The sequence below is a fragment of the Ipomoea nil genome, unplaced genomic scaffold (genome assembly GCF_001879475.1).
Source record: "Ipomoea nil cultivar Tokyo-kokei standard unplaced genomic scaffold, Asagao_1.1 scaffold0937, whole genome shotgun sequence".
Lineage (NCBI taxonomy): Eukaryota > Viridiplantae > Streptophyta > Magnoliopsida > Solanales > Convolvulaceae > Ipomoea > Ipomoea nil.
In genome coordinates, this window is record NW_017617365.1 from 14223 (window position 1) to 34265 (window position 20043).

Below are 20043 nucleotides of genomic sequence, written 5' to 3' on the forward strand. Positions count from 1 at the left end.
TGATTGATATGAAATAGTCTTGTGACCTTAGGGTGCATAATAGTATCTTTATATGCGTGATTAATTCTGTTTAATGTGACTACCCTTGCTTGATTGAGTCTATTCTCGGTTTTAAATTAGAGTTTCATAAGTATATATGTATTCCGGCTTCAAAATGGTTTTTCCTTATATATATCTACCTATATTGTATTTAACACGTTGGAGTGGGTTACCAGCATTATTCGCTGAACAGATATATTTGGCTTTCAGGCACAGATGAGTAGCTCCGGAGCGCGCTAGTTGGACCCGTGGCTTAGCTAGTTTAGTTATTTGATCGGCCTGCGTGCCATGATGATGTACTTAACATTGATTTGAGGATTTCTACTGTTCGGATAGTTTAGCCTGTGCATCTGAGTTCTCCAGCTCAGATGTGGCATAGCACCCCAACATTTATGTTTAGTTATGCTCTGTTTGGGATTTAATGATAATATTGCCTTTATTTCATAAGTATGAAAAGTTTTAAAATTTAGAGGTGTTACATCACCAATTTCAATCATAGTCATACAAGTCATCATCATTACCAAGAAGACTAAGGTTCCACAATAACCTTAATCAAGTATCAATCAAAGGGTACAACGATTAAATACGTTCACATCATAGGAATCAATCAATGGATCACAACAAAGATATGAAACCATACTCAACAACGAAGGATCACAATCCGACACCAAACGATTGTCAACACAAGTTGCCAATCTCAATAGGAAAGGACAAACCGCACATACTAGCATTTAAACATCAAACTAGCATGCTTATCAAATGGGTAAACCAAAAGTAGTTCCATAGAACATACAAGACTCACAATAGTCCAACAAATCACGAAGTCGGGCACTTAGTACGATTCAAGACACCAAATCCTAACATGGATTCCTAACTCACCGTTCTAGATATACGAAACATCAAGAAGACTCACAAATAGCCCAATAAAACATCATCGGGAGGTCAAAACATCAATACCGAGTCAAAAGAATCACGGGGAACAAATCCCCGCCAACCAACATACACGTTCCCCGCGGGTGGGGCCACGGGTGGACAACCACCCGTGGTTCCGCCCGCGGGTACCAAGCCCACAGCCCCATGTACCCTGCGGGAGGGCGGCGGGTGGTGCACTAACCGTCGTTCCGCCCGTGGGTACACCATGTACTCCAAAATAATCCCTTCGGGGATTTTCAACAACAAGTCCAAATTCAAGTCCAAATTCAAGTCCAAAACACCCAAAATCTCACACAAAACAACAATATGACTTGAACCCAGGAAATAGCCCAGCAATGGCATTCAAGAACCCTAAGAACAAGCTCTAAACATGCATCACCACAAGACAATGCATCAAATCTCACATTTCAACACAAGAATCACATGTAGAAGCCAAGAAATCATCATATAAGTAAGAAAATAGGTTTTGTAAAGCATGGGTTACCTTTGTAGCCTAAAACTTCTCCTTCTCACCCTTAGAAAGCTTTTCCTAAAGCTCTTCTTCCACACCAACTTCATAAACAAACCAAAAGACAACAAAGATTCTAGTTTCAGAAAAAATACATCTAAAAGGATGCTAAAAACACCAAGGGATCAAAGATCTTACCCTCCCATATGCTGAAGATATGGAAAGTAGGAATCTTGGAAGACAACTTGCAAGATTTAGGATGCCCAAATTTTAGCTTGGAGAATAAGCTACCACTTCTTAGAGAGAAGTTAGAGATTTTGTGTTTAGATTGTTGGTGGATGAAATGAAGAGATGTTGCTAGGTTAGCTTGAAGCACAAACCTTAAGTAGAAAGACACCTTTGCCCTTACTAAAGTTGGAAGAATAAGGAAACAAGGGAACAACCCAATAAGCATAAGGTACAACCCTTTGGCCTTGAATAACTAGTCAAATTCTAGTCCTTTGACTATTGAATTTTCAGGATTTTAGGAATAAATTAACAAGGAGGCGAGGATTAATTCTCAAATTAATCCTTGATTAGAGTTTGGATTTTGGGGGTGTCACATGTAGCGTTTTCTTATGTATTTATTTTGCAGTGGCATCAAGTTACTTCTTAGAAACTCTACTTTTCCTCTCTCCGTGAAAACGTGATGAGCCTATTATCTCTCTCCTTGTGAGCGTATGTTTCTTCGTTTTTTTCCGGCATTATGGAGAAGGGTAGTACTAGTGTTTTGACGGATGCTTGTGAAGCTTTGTCCATTATCGACGATGATGAAGGTGTGTTTGTGGAAATCGACGAAGTCCCCCAGCAGACCTTTGATTACCGATTTGCGCTAGTTGGACGTGTTGTTACGGATAGATCCATCAAACTGGTGATCTTTCGGGACGTCATGGCTAAGGCCTGGCGGCCGGTGAAGGGAGTGATGGTTCGGGACCTGGGATCGAATCGGTTTCTTTTCCTGTTCTATTGTGAAATGGATATCTCACGAGTCCTAACGGATGGCCCGTGGACGTTTGATCAGAATATAGTCCTCCTCTGGCGTCTGATAGAAGGAGACGATCCTTTGATGGTTACTCTGAACACAACCGCCTTTTGGGTTCAAGTCCACAACCTCCCGGGGGGTTTCATGTCTGAGAAAGTTGCGAAAGCAGTCGGGAATTGCGTTGGCACTTTTGATAAAGCAGACTAACGGAATTTCGACGGAACGGATCGTGCTTTTATGCGTGTTAGAGCCCTGATTGATATTGAGAAGCCCCTGAAGTCAAAGATGAAAATGAAAAAACCCGGTGCTGATTGGTTCTGGATTGACCTCCGTTATGAACGCTTGCCTTCGTTCTGCTTTTCTTGTGGCATTATCGGCCATGCCAATAAGTTTTGTACGGTGGATGTGGACAAACCGGTGGGGAGTACGGAGAAGCTTTTTGGCTCGTGGCTAAGGGCGGGCGGCCGGAAAAATGTGTCGGCAACACCAAATAACAGATGGATGGTCTTGGAGGACCCCCCTGTGGGGCAACACGACGGCGGAGGAGATTGGGAAGGGACGTGCGACCGTAACGGCTGTAACCAATGTTTCTTTAATGATGGGGGAGCATGGGGAAAAAAAACGTAGGAGGGAAAGAAGGGATGGCAATAAATGAGACTTTAGTAGGGAAGATAGAGAGTGATGGTGTGGTAATTATTGACTCAAAGCGTCGTAGAAGGGAAAACGAGAGAGAAGGCGAAACGGCTACCACAAATTGGATTAGCCCTATGATTGTTGAGCAGCAAGACTCTTCTTCTTGTGAGGTGGGCCCTGAAACTCAGGCCCACTCAGCCCAATGAGTTGTTTAAGTTGGAACTGCCGTGGGCTTGGAAGCCCATTGGCAGTTCAGGCACTAGTGGGCTTGGTCTATCAGAAGAAGCCCAACATAATTTTCTAATGTGAAACTATGAGTTCGGTGGAGAAATTAGAAGAAATACGAGTGCGACTAAAATACGACAATTGCTTTGTTGTAAGTGCGTGTGGAACGAGTGGCCGAAGGGATGGTCTGGCCTTTTTATGGAAGGCTGGAATAGCGGTGGAGATACGATTCTACTCGAATCACTACATAGACTCAATCATATGTGACGATCATGGTGATGAGCAATGGCGTTTTACTGGCTTCTACGGTAGCCCGCATCGCGACAAGCGCCGAGAGTCCTGGAACCTCCTCAGGTACTTATCTAGCTTAAACAACCTTCCTTGGGTTTTAATGGGGGACTTCAATGACCTGTTAAGTGCGGATGAGAAGTCAGGAAGAGTTCCCCATTCACAGTGGCTGCTACGGAGCTTTGGTGAAGCAGTTCGGGAAAGTGGTGTTTCTGATTTTGATTTTAGGGGTTCTCAATTCACCTGGGAAAGGGGAAAAGGAACAACGAATTATGTTCAGGAAAAATTGGATAGAATTCTTATTTCTGGGAGCTGGCGTGATTTGTTCCCAGGGGCTACTGCATGGTCATTAGAAGGAGGTAGCAGCGACCATCTAGTTCTGTATCTTCTCCTCAATTCTGGTACAGTAAAGAGCTATACCCGCCGGCCTAGGTATGAAAATAGCCGGGGAAGGATTCCAGAGTGTAAGGAAGTCCTGGCCTCTACCTGGGATCGGTCATGGGGGACTGATATTGGGAATCGGTTAATAGAGTGCGGAAGGGCTGTGTGGAACTGGGGGAGAAAGTGGAACAGAAGTGACGCTGAGACTATAAATTACTGCAAGGCTCGGATGGCGATTCTAAGGGGTCGCACAGATGCTCTTAGTATAAAGGAATTTGGAGAGTCCCACAATCGATTGTTGAGTATTATTCGGGACCAGAGTGAAAAATGGCAGCAGAGGGCCAAGGAATTGTGGTACCGGGAAGGAGATAGCAATACAAAATTCTTCCACAATTCAGTTAATTATCGCCAAAGGAGGAATGCGATAAAATTTTTAAAAGATTCAAATGGTGTGCAAACCGCGAATGAAGCCGAAATGGGGTAGATTATGGTGCAATACTTCTCTGATTTATTCACATCAGCTGAAGGGGACACTCGTCCAGTTTTGGATTGTCTAGATGTAACACCCCAGATTTTCAAGACATTTAAAACTTATATGACAAGGATAACATCTCATTAAATCCCAAAGTATAACATAAGCGTACGGGGTGCTATGCCACACCTGGGCCAGAGAACCCAGGTGCACAGGCTATCTAACTAATATCCTCCGAAATATAAATGCATAACATGGCACGCAGGCCGAAAGGGAAACTACTCTACTTCTACGTTCCAGTCTAGCGCGCTCCAGTGCTCAAATCCTCTGTGCCTGAAAGCCAAATATATCTGTTCAGCGAGAAATGCTAGTAACCCACTCCAACGCGTTTAAATACAATACATATAGGGATATATATATATAGATATACGAAAACCATTTTGAGCATGAAGATATATCCTACGAACTCTAGCTTTTAAAACCGGGAATGACTCGACAGATAAGGCCAGACACAAGCAACAGTTATAACAAGCGTATACAATCCACAACAGGCAAGACAGATAAGGCTAAGCACAATTAATAATTATAACTCAACATAAACAATCCCCAGCATAAATCCCATAGTCACATCCCCCAAGATACTCATAATCCCAACTCATCCATATCTCATCACATAGCACACTTTGTTGGCGCCACAGGACCAATCGCATGCCCATACATGAGGGTCAGTGCATATAGCTCTGACACGGCCCCGCAGCACCCTGCCCCGTATCGCAACACGGAGGGGTCGATCGCAACCGACCGATGAACCGCAGCTCATCATAGTTTGATCGCAACCAAACAGTGGACCGCAGCCCAAGAGTATGTCATCTGACCGCAGCCAGGAAAGTATGAACCGCATCTCATGTAGAAACGTTTGATCGCAACCAAACGGTGGACCGCAGCCCGGGAGTGTAAATCTGACCGCAGCCAGCTTCTGAACCGCAGCTCAGGAATAACCAATCCGATCGCAACCGAATTGGGGTATCATGCACACATAACATATAGCAAGCACATGCAACCCACATTAACACATTGGGAAGGGGGAGAAAACGTATAACAAGATCTATGCCTGATCCTTCACATAATAAGAATGGTCTTAAGGGGTTCATACTTCTTCCACCTAGGTCAACGGGATACCAATTCAACTAGCATGCGATATATAAGACTCATAAACCTACGAACGGTACCCGAAACATCAAACTAGACACGGCACGATGAACGGAGTCCGTTGGGACACCACGGGGATCGGGGAAACATCAAACGGGGAAGCCGGGGTCCCGAATGGGGGAGATTTCCAGCGGGTAGCCGGTGGGTGGGGGGCCACCCGCCGGCTGCCCGCCGGTAAACACTGTTCCGGGCAGCGGGTCGCCGGCGGGCAGCTGCCCGCTGCCGGAGACGCCCCCTTCCGGCAGCGGGTAGGTGGCGGGTCCCCTACCCCCCACTGACTCTTTATACACAAAACGCCCCGGGAACCATTGTGGAACCCGAAACCATGCTTAGACACTTTACAACGCCATTAACGATCAACACGTAGACAATTAACGGATCAAATACGAGAAACGTACGGCACATAACCTATCATGCTTTTCTAAACATAATTGACACGCAAACATGCGATTTCCCCACCCGATACACCAAGAATAATATTATACGATACAACCTAGGGTTCTAATCACTTTTATACCAACAAGAATACGATTCGTCTTCTAATTACAAGATTCGGTACAAATAACACATAAGCATCAAGAACGCCATACAATTATCAAGAACAACATATAATCATCAAGAACTCCACATAATCGTTAAGAACACCATAATTATCAAGAATCTCCCGATATCAAGATCACCCATGGAATTATCCCATCAATCATCAATAATAACATCACAAATCATCAATACACAATAATATGGGGAAATCCTACGGGGGAAATCATAGCTATGAAAATAGGTTTTGTTGAGACATGGGTTACCTCTTAGCCTTAATTAATTCCTTGGCTATGAAGGGTCTTTCTTTAAGCTTTCTTGCTTTCTTGATTTCTTCTAAGGGAATTCTTGGAGCTCTTTTGGGGTGGTGAGTCGTTTATTGTGGTGGGGGGGTTCTAGGTGCCTCTTAAGTCCCCTATATATATATATTTAGGAGTCCTGATTAGGAACTAATATTATAGGCTTGCTAATTCTATACCTTTTGGAACTAAGGATTGGGTTTAGGGATAAGGGCCCATGGACTACGGTGGGCCTCTTTCCCTAATTAATTATTATAATTTATTCTTTCTCTAGGGCTATGGGTTAATTAATTAATTGGTTTTAGGGGTCGTAACACGGGGTGTTACACTAGAGGGGCGGATCACAGACGAGCAGAATGCACATCTGATCCGTGATATGACAGAGGTAGAAAATAAAGAGGCAGAGTTCGCAATGCACCCGGACAAATCCCCAGGGCCTGATGGACTATCCCCGGCTTTCTTTCAGACTCATTGGGACGTGGTCGGTGATGAGGTAATCTCCTTCTGCCAAACTTTTCTTTGCTCTGGTTGTTTACCTGATCGTGTCAATGAAACCCATATTGTGTTGATTCCTAAATGTAAATCCCCTGTGTTGATGACTGAATTTCGCCCTATCTCTTTGTGTAATGTTATTTATCGTATCTTGTCAAAAGTCCTTGCAAATAGGCTTCGGGGGTTATTGGATTTTATTGTCTCCCCTGCTCAAAGTGCCTTTATACCGGGTAGATCAATTGTTGACAATGTTATGATTGCTTATGAGTCTACCCATTGTTTGAAACGCCAGTCTAGTAGTTGAGGGGGTTTTGCGGCACTAACGGTTGATATGAGTAAAGCTTTTGACAGGGTGGAATGGGGTTTCTTGTGCCAGGTCTTGTTAAAGTTGGGTTTCAGTGAACATTGGGTTAACTTGATCAGGGAGTGTGTTACAACTGTTCAATACAATGTCCTTGTAGAAGGGAAGGAGTGGGGGCCTATTGTCCCGGGTAGAGGTTTGCGTCAAGGAGACCCTTTATCACCTTGTTTGTTTATCCTAGTGGCTAAGGGGCTTAGTGCGATGTTAAGAGCCAGAGAGGATGAGGGGGCCTTACATGGTCTTCGTGTGGCAAGAGGGGCACCCTCCGTGTCCCACTTGTTTTTCGCATATGATTGTTTTTTCTTCTTCAGGGCAAATAATTTGGAGGCCGGTATTGTTGGGGAGGTTTTGAGGGTGTACGGAGTAGATAGCGGACAGAAGGTCAACTTCGATAAGACCTCCGTGGTGTTTGGTAGAAATGTTCATAGGGAGGATAATGAGGCTGTTTGTGAAACTTTGGGGGTTCATGAACAGCAGGGTCGGGAGAGATATTTGGGGCTGCCAGGCTACGTCGGCCGAAAAAAGAGGGAGATATTGGGGTTCATTAAGGATAGGATTAGAACTCGGATTATGAATTGGGGGAACCGGTACTTGTCAAGGGCAGGGCGTGAGGTGCTTCTAAAAACAGTGCTCCAAAGTTTACCGAATTATGCTATGAATGTCTTCCTCCTTCCGAAGGGGTTATGTACTGAGATTGAACGCCTTATGAATTCCTTTTGGTGGGGTTGTGAGCGAAGGGAACGAGGGGGGATAAGGTGGAGTACTTGGGGGGACTTATGTAGGCCAAAACATCTTGGGGGAATGGGTTTCCGAAGTGTCCGGGAAATGAATATGGCTATGTTGGGGAAGCAAGGGTGGAAGTTTATGAAAAATCCAAATGTTTTGGTCACTCGCATATTTAAAGCAAAGTATTTTCGGGCTTGTTCTTTCCTTGAAGCAAGTTTGGGCTCAAACCCCTCTTTTGTATGGTCTAGTATTTGGGAAACTAGGAGTTTATTGGGTGAGGGAGTGAGGTGGCGAGTTGGGGATGGAAACACTATTCGTGTATGGGGGGACCCTTGGCTACCCGATAACACCTGCCCTTATATTTCAACACCCGAACCTGATTACCTACAAAACCCAACTGTCAATTCTCTCTTTAGATTAGGGTCAAAGTCGTGGGATCATGAGCTATTATGTGACATTTTTTGTGAGCGGGATGTGTATCAAATACTGAGCGTCCCGATTCCTACTTTGAGTGCCCATGATTCTATTTGCTGGAGGGGAGATGAGAGAGGAGACTATTCGGTAAAGAGCGCATATAGGATAGCCTCGGGTGAGATGGGGGAGGCTAGTACGGTGTGGTCGGTTCTGTGGAAATTGAATATCCCACCAAAAATGAAATGTTTTTTCTGGAGCCTATGCACTTATCAGCTTCCTACAAAAGATGCTTTGTCAGCAAAACGGGTTCCTTGTGATCTTTTGTGTCCTCTATGTGGCCTGGAAAATGAAAGTATTATTCATCTCTTTGCTAACTGTGTCTTTGCTCGTCAGTGTTGGCATGTGGTCAATGACCAATGGGCTCTATCTTATGCTGATACGCTTGAGGGGTGGCTCGAGGAAATGTGGACGAGTCTGGCCAAGAAGACGCTTGAACGAGTCGTAGCGATATGCTATGCTCTTTGGGAGAACAGGAACTCAATGGTTTGGCGACAACAAATGATATCTCCAGTGGCTTTGGTACAACAAACTGTGTCTTTCCTATCCAACTGGAAGGCTGTCCGCAAGCACTCAAACAGTCCCCCTCAAAGCACAATGACCACTGCAGATCACCTTCTCCCCCAAGGGGCTGTGCGAATTTCTGTTGATGCTGCCTTCGACTACAATAACAAAAGAATGGGTTTTGGCGTATGCATGCGAGACAGTGAGGACCTTGTGCTGGGTGTGATAATCTATGCTAAGGACGGCCTGTATGCTGTGCGCGAAGCTGAAGAGATAGCGGCTCGAGAAGCTCTTAGCTGGTTAAAGGAACATGGATGGCAACGATTTGTGCTTGAGACGGATGCCCAAACAGTAATGACAACCGTCAATGCTGGTCCAACGAAGACGCCGTTTGGTTTCATTGTTGAAGAGATCCACACTTTGCTTTGTCTTATGCCCTTTGCGGTTTTCGCTTTGTGCCTCGAGCTCGTAATATGATTGCTCACTCTTTAGCTAGACATGTTTTACGTTTGAGGGGGAGGACGTGTTTGAGTCTTTTGACTCTCTTCCCCGCTTTATTTCTGCTCATTGTGTTTGAACTTGGTTCTTTTAATCTATTCTGGTTGTGTTTTGTTTCAAAAAATAAAATTTACACTTTTTGCCATTGTACTATTTTTTTTTAACTTTATACTACACCTTTATTAAAGGGTGTAGTATGACTTATATGCTCATTTTTGTAGTAGTGTCAGAAGCTGCTATATTGTGCAGCAATGGAGTCAGATCGTCGTCTTCTTTTATGTTTGTAGCAGCGCAGTTGAGGAAGTAGTGGAGAGATGGCGTCGTGTGTAGAGAGATGGTGTAACAGTTGAGAAGTAGCTTTTATATATATATATATATATATATATATATATATATATATATATATATATATATATATATATTAAAAATGTCGCGCATCTAACGGCGACGTCTCTCCTTAAGTGGAGAGACTGCATCGTTTTAGACCATGGTCTACACAGTTGTGTGGACCATGGTCCATGCAATAACAATTGATACTGTCTATACTGCCAATTGCATGATACTCTCAATAGCAATTGTTATATCATGGACCAAGGTTTCATATTGCATTGTGAATTCTGATACAAAAATTTTGTACCTTCAGTTAACACATTCTGTACCTATAGTTAACAGTTTCTGTACATTTAAACAAATAACTTGATAATTGTTGACACATAATATGATAGCTATAGGTACATAAACTATCAACTGCAGGTACATAATGTGTCATTTATAGATACAAAATTTGAATGTTATTTTTGGATAATTGCTGACACAATATGATAGCTACATGTATAGAAACTATCAACTACAGGTACATAATGTGTCAACTATAAAAACAAAATCTGAAGGTTATTTTTGGATTAGGGTCTACAATTCAAGGTAGACCCTGGTGCATGGTATAATTTGCTTCCCAATAGCCCAAAATAAATAATTTGGCAAATTATGTTGTGGACCCAAGTCCAAAAATAAACAATTTATATACTGAATTTTCACAATTTAAATACTGAATGTTCACAATTATATACTAATGTTCACAATTTACATACTGAATGTTCACAATTTACATACTGAATGTTCATAATTTTATATATTAAATATTCACAATTTACATACTGAATGTCCACAATTTGAATTCTGAACATTCAATATGTAAATTGTGAATATTCAATATTTTAAATTGTATATTTTGCTATGGATCCACCTTGTAAAATGGACCCGGTCCATGGCATAACTATTGAAATAATTTATCCCAATATCAAAGCAAAACTCAATTAGCTGTTAGCCCTACCCTCTGGCAAATTATATCGCGCACCGCGGTGCATAATCGATTATGTACCGCGCATCAAAACGACGTCGTTTTATTTAATGAAAAAAAAAAAGAATTCGTTTCGCGCCGTTCCGTAAAAATTAACTCCGTTATTCAATTTTATTTTGTATACACTGCAGTTTCATTCACCACAACTACAGTATCATTTTGATATAACTAGAGTTTCATTTGATAATATAAAAATAATACGTGAGACAGTGTCGGTTTAGATACACTGTAGTGTCATTCCGTTAACACTAACAACGCGCCCGTTTCTTTACTAAAGAAACGACGCCATTTTTATCCGCGGTGCACAATCAATTATGCACCGCGGTCCACAATATAACGACTGCTACCCTCTCTCAAAGTCTCAGACTCTTCTCTAATCTCCATTCTCCACTCCACTCTCTGTCTCGACCAGAGTACTCCTGCAATCTGACGGTCCGACCAGAGTACCGAACGGCATACGACTCTCTGTGTCTCCGCCTCACGCCATCCGCCCTCATCCAGTTGTCCTCTGTCCTCGCCTCCTCGGTCGCAATCAACACTCGACACTCAGTCGTCCTCGGCCCTCAGCCCTCGACCCTCAACAGACAACAGTCAACATTTCCTCAGTCCTCAAGGTAAATTTTTACTTATTTTACTTAGTTTGTAATGTCATTACTTATTACTGTGTTTAGACTTGGCAGTTAGCATTTGCAATTTTTGCTTTGTACTTTGTAGGATTATTTGGAGTTATTTTGGACTTGTGGTTTGTTATATTTTATATTTAGACTTTTTGATAGTGTAATTCCCTACTTATTTTGGATTTGGAATTATACAGTATTGCACTTGCACATTATAATTTTTAATTATTAATTGTAGAATAATTTGTTAATCTTTAGCTGTTTCGGTCAGTTACAGCATTTATCTCGGTCTGTCGGTTTAAGTCGGTTATAGCAATTACTTCCGTACTTCGGTCTCAGTCGGTTATGACTTTTAAAAATTTCCTAAGGTTTTTTGCTCAGTTATGTAACCAATTGACTGCTTGCTCACCCCTAATTGCACATTAGAATTTTTAATTATTAATTATTAATTGTAGAATAATTTGTTAATCTTTCGGGTTTTTGGTAACCGACATAACTGACCGAAACTGACGGTTGGTTACAGCATTTACTTTGGTTAGTTATGACGGTTAAAAATTCCCTTCGATTTTTCAATCGGTTATGTAACTTACTGACCGTTTACAGCACCCTAACTGAAATACCATTTGTTTTCCTTTTTTAATTTGAATTATTTCCGGATTTTCACAACTTCATTTATAGTGTTGGAGAAGCTCTGAGCTCATATGGGATTTGTTGAGTCCGGCGATGAACTCCTTTCATTGAAAAGTATTGAGAGTAAAAACTGTAACTCTCAAATGGCGCTAGTTCAACTATTCACCAACGCCACTAGTAGCTGCCTCACCATTATTATGGTAAGTGAATTCAAATTTGAGAAAATGGAAGGAGATGAATTGGGGAACTGATAAGTTTGGATTAGAAATGATTGTTTCAACTTGAGAATGGAAATACGTTATTTCATTTAATTTGTAAATATGAATATGTAACTTGTTTGTAATGTTTAGATCCATTGGAACGTTGATAACCATGTGTTCTGTGTTTTTATTTATTTGCTTCAACACTATAGTCAATTTTTGTTTTGCTTTACGTTGCAGAACAAGGCATTTCAGAATTATTCCACAGCTCATTTGCAGTGCACAGCGTTTGGAAGTATAAGGAAAATGGAGACACTGCATCGGCAAGCAAGGATATGTTTGGAAGTATCAGGAAAATTGGTTCTTGCTTTTCATATATTCTCATTTGCTTATTAATGGTTAGATTCAATTTGACATTTAAAATTACATTCTAATCATTATATATATATATATATATATATATATATATATATATATATATATATATCTTATAAACTAAGATTGGGCTAGGGTCACTCAATTGAGCTATAATTCACATGCATCAAACCACACTAAAAGATTAAATCCAACCAATTAGTTACTTTAACCGATAGCCTTATAAATTCATATTTTCTCTCAATGTGGGACTCTTAACAGTATAAAATGTTAGTACAAGACTTGAAGCCAAAAGACATAACCCTGGAAATAGCTTTGAAGCTTTTGTCGAGTAAGGAAACTAAGAATGCAAGATCCAGGTAACGCAAGCGCCAAATAAAGGGTGAAGAACAACAGGAAAAGGTTGTAGCTGTTAGGTAATTTAGGCTCACGATATCAGATACAATGCTATTTCTTGCAAGATAGAGGACATTCTTTAGGCCTGCGGCCTGCCTTTCTTTCACAGTAATAGTTGTAAAGAGGAGATTATTTTGGATCATGAAGAGGATGTTTGTAGTGGTAAAATCCATTAAATGTAAGTAGCAGGTTACTCATTTTTTGTAGAAACCTATAATTTTTCCAAGGAAATCAATAGAGCATACATATTCTCCAAGTTTCTTATCACCTAGAATTTCAATCCATACATACATGCTGATGGATTTAATTAACCCGGGGTGGCCCGAATTATTAAACCCGGATAAGAACACGAATAGTAAATAGGTAGAAACGATGTCGTAATAGGTCGTGAAGACCGTATATCGTATTATATGCCGTAAATAGGCTATTACAATGGTTTGCTAGGACAAAGTATGTAAGTAAGATAGAATGTCCCTTGTTAGGACAAGTAGGGGGGCTTTTATACAAGCTAAACCCCCCAACTGCCTCCCCCTAAAACGGGGGGGGGGGGGGGGGGGGGGGTAGTTGGATCTCCAAGTTGACCGCGCCCGGGCCACGCGGCAGGGGTCCGACCGAGCCCGTCTGGGGCTCGGGCCGGGCCCCTCTGGAGGTCGGTCCGACCTCGTGTAGAGGCCTCGCGCCGGGGCGGGTACGAGGCACCGCCCTGGGACCCGTTATTGCTCCGCTCTCTCGGGTCGGTTTGGGTCGATTCCTAATATATCCATGATCAGTCCCCCACTCTCCGAGTTGCGAGTGATCGTCAGCGAAGGAGAGTAGATGCTCCGGCTGACCCGCCAAAAACGCCGACCCCAAGGCGCCTGCGTCCAGGACTCGCAGGTGCGTTGTCGGAACGCACTTCTTGTGATAAGTCTGAAAACTCCGCCACGAACAGGGCTTCGTCATTTGCTAGGACTCATATGCAGTAGAGTCCCAATAAATCTCATCCATCTTCCCTAGATATTTTCAAAGTCAACCCATCACATCTAGGCCGAACACACCTCCAACACACCCCGAACACACCTCCAACACACCCCCACGGCAGCGAGAGGTAGGCCACGACCCCACGGGTAGGGGTCCATTACCGACCTCCAGTCGACCCCTCAAGAGTCAAGCCGGGGCCTTGCCGACCTTGGCCCTGACTCGAGGCCGGGCTCCTCCTAGTTTCATGTGTGCGTTTTTTTTAATTTTTTTTTAATGATGATCACTCCCGTCGGGGTTGGTACGCGAGGTCGGGCCTCGTGCCCCCTTAGGGTGCGATAGCCGCTCCGACCTAGCTCATTCGAGCCTAGGTACTTCGGCTCTTCCGTCGGGGTTGGTACGCGAGGTCGGACCTCGTGCCCCCTTAGGGTGCGCTACCCGGATGAGCTAAGTCCTGTCGGGCTAGGCCATCGGACTCTCCCGTCGGGGTTGGTACACGAGGTCGGACCTCGTGCCCCCTTAGGGTGCGCAAGCCGCTTGGGCCTAATCCTGCTGGACTAGGCCACTGAGCTCTTCCGTCGGGGTTGGTACGCGAGGTCGGACCTCGTGCCCCCTTAGGGTGCGCTACCCGCATGAGCCTAGTCCTGCCGGACTAGGCCGTCGGGCTATCCCGTCGGGGTTGGTACGCGAGGTCCAACCTCGTGCCCCCTTAGGGTGCGCAAGCCGCTTGGGCCGAGTCCTGTTGGACTAGGCCACCGAGCTCTTCTGTCGGGGTTGGTACGCGAGGTCGGACCTCGTGCCCCCTTAGGGTACTAGCCTTTAGACCCAGGTCGTGCGACGCCAGGCCGTTAAGCTCTTCCGTCGGGGTTGGTACGCGAGGTCGGACCTCGTGCCCCCTTAGGGTATAGTTGGAGGGGTTATGCGGGTCCATCTCTCGCCCCCCGTATTAAAAAGTAGTGAAAATAAGTCCATAGCGAAATTTTTACTAACTTTATTTAAATGAAGGGGACGGACCACCTCTTGAAATTTTCACCGGGGTACATGCATCATAGTGGGGTGCTGCTATAGGACCTCTTGTAGAGTGTATCACCGAGTAGTAGGTAGGTTCCCCTTACCCGCTTGGCATCGGCCATGTCAAGGGGAAAGAAACCCACAATAGGTTCTTCCATTAGGTAGTGAGCGGGGGCGTCCCCCCTATACTACCGTTAGGGAATGCCAAAGTCGGGGCCGGCGCGCACGAGGAGGTCAGCCGAGGCCGGGGTCGGCACGACCTCGGCGCGTGAGGTCGGCACGACCTCGGTGCGTGAGGCCGGCATGACCTCGGCGCGGGAGGTCGGCCGAGGCCGGGGTTGGCACGACCTCGGCGCGGGGCGTCGGCCGGCCTCGACGTGACACCGGCGCAGGAGGTCGGCCGTGGGCCGCGAGGCCGTGGCCTGTCTTTCGCCGCCGCACCAGCGTCACCACGCTGGCACCATAACAGGGGAACGAGGTAGAAGGAGGGGCGTACCGTGCTCGGGCTTACGGCTTGGCAATGGGGTCAGCAGGAGGTGGCGGGCAGTTCGCCGGAGTGAGCTGTCGCCGTGGACTCGCCGGAGCTCGGGGCCATCGGAAACTTGGGGGACTCGCCGGAACTCGGTGGTGGTCGCCGGAAAATTTGGGGGGAGGGAGTTGTGTGAGAAGAGTGTGGAATGAATGGGGAAGAGAGGTTTATATAGATGAGGAGGAGGGAGTTTGAAGGTGAGTTCAAAATTCGAAATTGAAAAAGAGGGGGGAAAGATGAAGGGATGGATGTGATGGATTGAGGAGATGAAGAGATGGATATGACGGGTTAACTTGGGAAGGTGATTGAGATCTATGAGGACACTATCACTTAGGAGTCCTGACAGGTGAAGATCCTAACAGATGGAGGAGCCATGTTCGCGGCGGGGTGTTGTCGCGAAGGGTGCGTTTCGTGCGCGCGCCCGCGGGTCTTTGACGCGGACGCAGGGGGTCAGCATCTCGGACGGGTCGGCCGGAGCTTTGACTCTCCTTCATTGACGATCACTCGCAACTCGGAGAGTGGGGGACTAATGATGGATATATTAGGCATCGACTCGAACCGATCCGAGAGCGCGAGGCAAGAACGGGTCCCGGGGCGGTGCCGCGTACCCGCCCCGGCGCGAGGCCTCGACACGTGGCCTCTGCACGAGGCCGGACCGACCTCTATACGGGGTCGGACCGACCTCCAGAGGGGCTCGGTCCGACCCCCGCCGCGTGGCCCGGTCGCGAAACCGGACGCGGTCAACTTGGAGATCCAACTACCCCCCATTTTAGGGGGAGGCGGTTGGGGAGTTTAGCTTGTATAAAAGCCCCACTACTTGTCCTAACAAGGGACATTCTATCTTACTTACATACTTTGTCCTAGCAAACCATTGTAATAGCCTATTTACGACATATAATACGATATACGGTCTTCACGACCTATTACGACATCGTTTCTATCTGTTTCCTATTCGTGTTCTTATCCGGGTTTAATAATTCGGACCACCCCAGATTAATTAAATCCATCACATGTTGACATGTAAATTTTTTGCTAATTTAAATTACATGATATTGAAAAAAAAAAAAAAAAAAAAAAAAAAAAAAAAAAAAAAGAAGGAGGAGTTAACCTCTTAAAAATTAACTGACATTTAAAACAGTCCAAAATTGTGTATGAACAAACAACATAAAAACAGTAAGGAAAGCATGCCATCAAATAGATTGCTTCAGGTAAACAGGTTCGTTCATATATATATATATATATATATATATATATATAGGGATGCACTCAGATGCGAATAAGTGTCCAGGAAGGAATATGCGAACGAATCAGCGCGAGACACGTGTCCAGATCTAATAACTTAAAAAAAAAACGCAATGGCATTTTTATAAATAATTGAACATCAGAGTGCAAGTAAAATCACTTACAAGTGCACCTACTTTCACCTATAAGCAGGGGCGGAGCCAGAATTTTTGTTCAGTGGGGGCGGAACATTACAACAAAAAGATAGTTTGAAAAATAAAATAAAACACTTAAGAAGTTATCCATAAATATTGTTGGATATAGACAAAAAATAAAACACATCAAAACATTATAAAAATATTTATAACAAAATATGAAATATAATTAATTTGATATAATAATTTGTATGTGTGTAAAAATCTAAAGTAATTTTAAAAACTGACTCACTATTAATAATAGTGAAGCCATAAAAGTGTAGAACAAGCAACTATTAATAAAAATAATGAAAGTCTAGGCTATAGCCATATGAGGGATTCGAACCCGAGCACTCTCATTGTATAACATTTTATGTTTTCTTCTATTTATACTATAACTTGTACTATATATACATATATAGATACAATGTTATATATGGGGTGGGGGTGGGGGGAGTGGGAGCAGCTGCCCCCACTGCCCCCATTGTAACTCCGCCCATGCCTATAAGTGCATGTAATTTTGTCTTGTTAGCATTCACTTCCCGCAAACATTCATGCACCTGGGTGTGCTTATAACAATAGGTGCAACTATTTATAACTATAGGTGCAACTACTTATAACTATAGGTGCACCTACTTTCACCTATAAATGCATGTAATTTTGCCTTGTTAACATCCATTGATCTGAGTTCAGCGGGTAATAATACCCCTGAAAACCACTCGCAAACATTCAAGCACCTAGGTGCAACTACTTATAACTATGTGTGCAACTACTTAGAACTATTGGTGCAACTACTTATAGCTATAGGTGCACTTAGTATTGATGCTCAGTCTAAATTTTTACTTGCACCTATAATACATTTTACATGCACTTTTAATACATTTTACTTGCACTTCGATGTTCAATTATTTATGAAAATGCCACCGTGCTTTTTTAAAAAAATCAGTGTTTCTCATCCATTAGATCTGGACACGTGGACGGACAGAATCCATTCCTATTTCGCGCCTGGGCAAAGCATTCGCACCTGAGTGCGATTATATATATATATATATATATATATATATATATATATATATATATATATATATATATATATATATATATATATATATATATATATATATATATATATACTAGTTTTTTACGCGCATTGCGCGATTGGGATAATGCCCAATGTTTTTTTTTTTTAAATAAGTACTTTAAAGTATATTAAGGCAAGATTATATAGAAATTGTTCATGCATAGATAATTGAAAGTTGAATTTGCGTATTTAAATAGGTAATTCTTCTCCCAAAGGTTGAGTCCCCAACCCCAAGGGTCCCCCCACACTCCGACCCGACAGAGCATTGTGGGAAGTTGTAAATCACGGTGACTCAATGGTTCAGCAGACATGGCCAAATGCTGGTACGCACAAGGAATCTGCCCACTTTGGACATAATTCCCGCATTGCCGCCGCCGAGGTTCAAAACTTGGTCTCTTCTCCCAAATACTACCCACTAAATCATTGAGCTAAGCCCGTGCGGGTTAAATAGGTAATTCTAATTTTACAAATGCAAGATAATATAGTCAATATTGATTATAATTGTCAATAAAATAATTGTATAGGTATGGTTGAAACCAAATACGGGACATAAGGGAGAACAAATAAAAATTATGGTATAAAATATGAAATATATACTAATATTGTTTGAGGAGATTCCGACATTAGGATTTGTGGTTAAGTTCTATTAAGACTTTAATATTAGAATTAGATTAATGATGTAGTTATAATTCTATATTAGACTTTAATATTAGAATTAGACTAACGGTGAATTAACGGAAAAGTTAAATGGATAATCATATAATTAAGGATAAATTAGAAAATCTTAAAAGAAAAAAATTAAAACCTGAACAATATGAACCATTCATTTGATTTAATAATTTGGCGGTCATTTTTTCTACCCAATGTTAATAATTAAATAAATTCGCTGGTCAAATCCGCTAGTATAATTCGCTAACTGCTGATTGTCAAACAAGGACATTGCGAGGTAGTTCTCACTTTAGAATATTCTCTTTGTCACAAAATCTCTCAAGTAGTTAATATAGTTGGCTTTATTAATTATATTTTTTTTAATTTTTTCATGGTATTAATAAAATACTTGGTAAATAAATATATAGCATTATTTTATGTTATAACTTTGATATTTAATTAGAAAAATAGTGCACAAAAAAGATAATAGATAATGTAGTGAATATAATCAATTGATGAATTTGAATGTAAAAATTTTTACATTTGAGAAAAATAAAGACAATATAACTAATGAAAATATTTCTTTTAATTAATTTATTTTAATTAATAATTTTTTTTTCACTGAATAAAGACATTGTAAGGACAATGTAGCGAATATAATCAATTAATAAATTTGAATATAAAGAATTTTTATATTGAAGAAAAATAAAGACAATATAACTAATAAAATTATTTATCTTATTTAATTTATTGATAATGAATAATTTTTTTTTTTTGAATAAAGACATTGTGAACACATAATTCTAAATTAAAGAAATGCATATGTATTATTTTTTGTTGTAACTACTAAATTATTATTTATATATAATATATAATTTAATAAGAGTAAAATAGAGTACTAATTATGTCAACTTTGATTGGGATGAGGTTCGAACCTAAGACCATTTTTTTATTGAAATCAATGAGTAAGTTAACGGTGAACTAACGGCAATTCTTAAAATTTTAACGGAATTAGTAACAGTGTGTGGGTATTTTAGGAAATTTTAGTGTAAAATTTAAATCTGATCAATCTTTTAATCAATCTGAGCCATTCATTTGATTAAAATCTGTGACCGCCATTTTTTCTACCCATTATAGGCCTAACTTTCTTGGGCTCTTATTAGTATAGTAGATATATATATATATATATATATATATATATATATATATATATATATATATATATATATATATACTTGAATTCAAATGAGAATAAGTATATTATAGAGGACTGTGACGAAAGATGTAGTG

General features: G+C 42.0%; 1 long non-coding RNA gene across 1 annotated transcript; it reads left to right on the forward strand.

The window, feature by feature from the left end:
• Positions 1 to 11285: 11285 nt before the first annotated feature.
• Positions 11286 to 13368, forward strand: LOC109179618. Its single transcript, XR_002053943.1, has 4 exons — positions 11286 to 11508; positions 12190 to 12341; positions 12582 to 12739; positions 12978 to 13368. It is a non-coding gene; the product is annotated as an uncharacterized LOC109179618 (long non-coding RNA).
• Positions 13369 to 20043: the final 6675 nt, after the last annotated feature.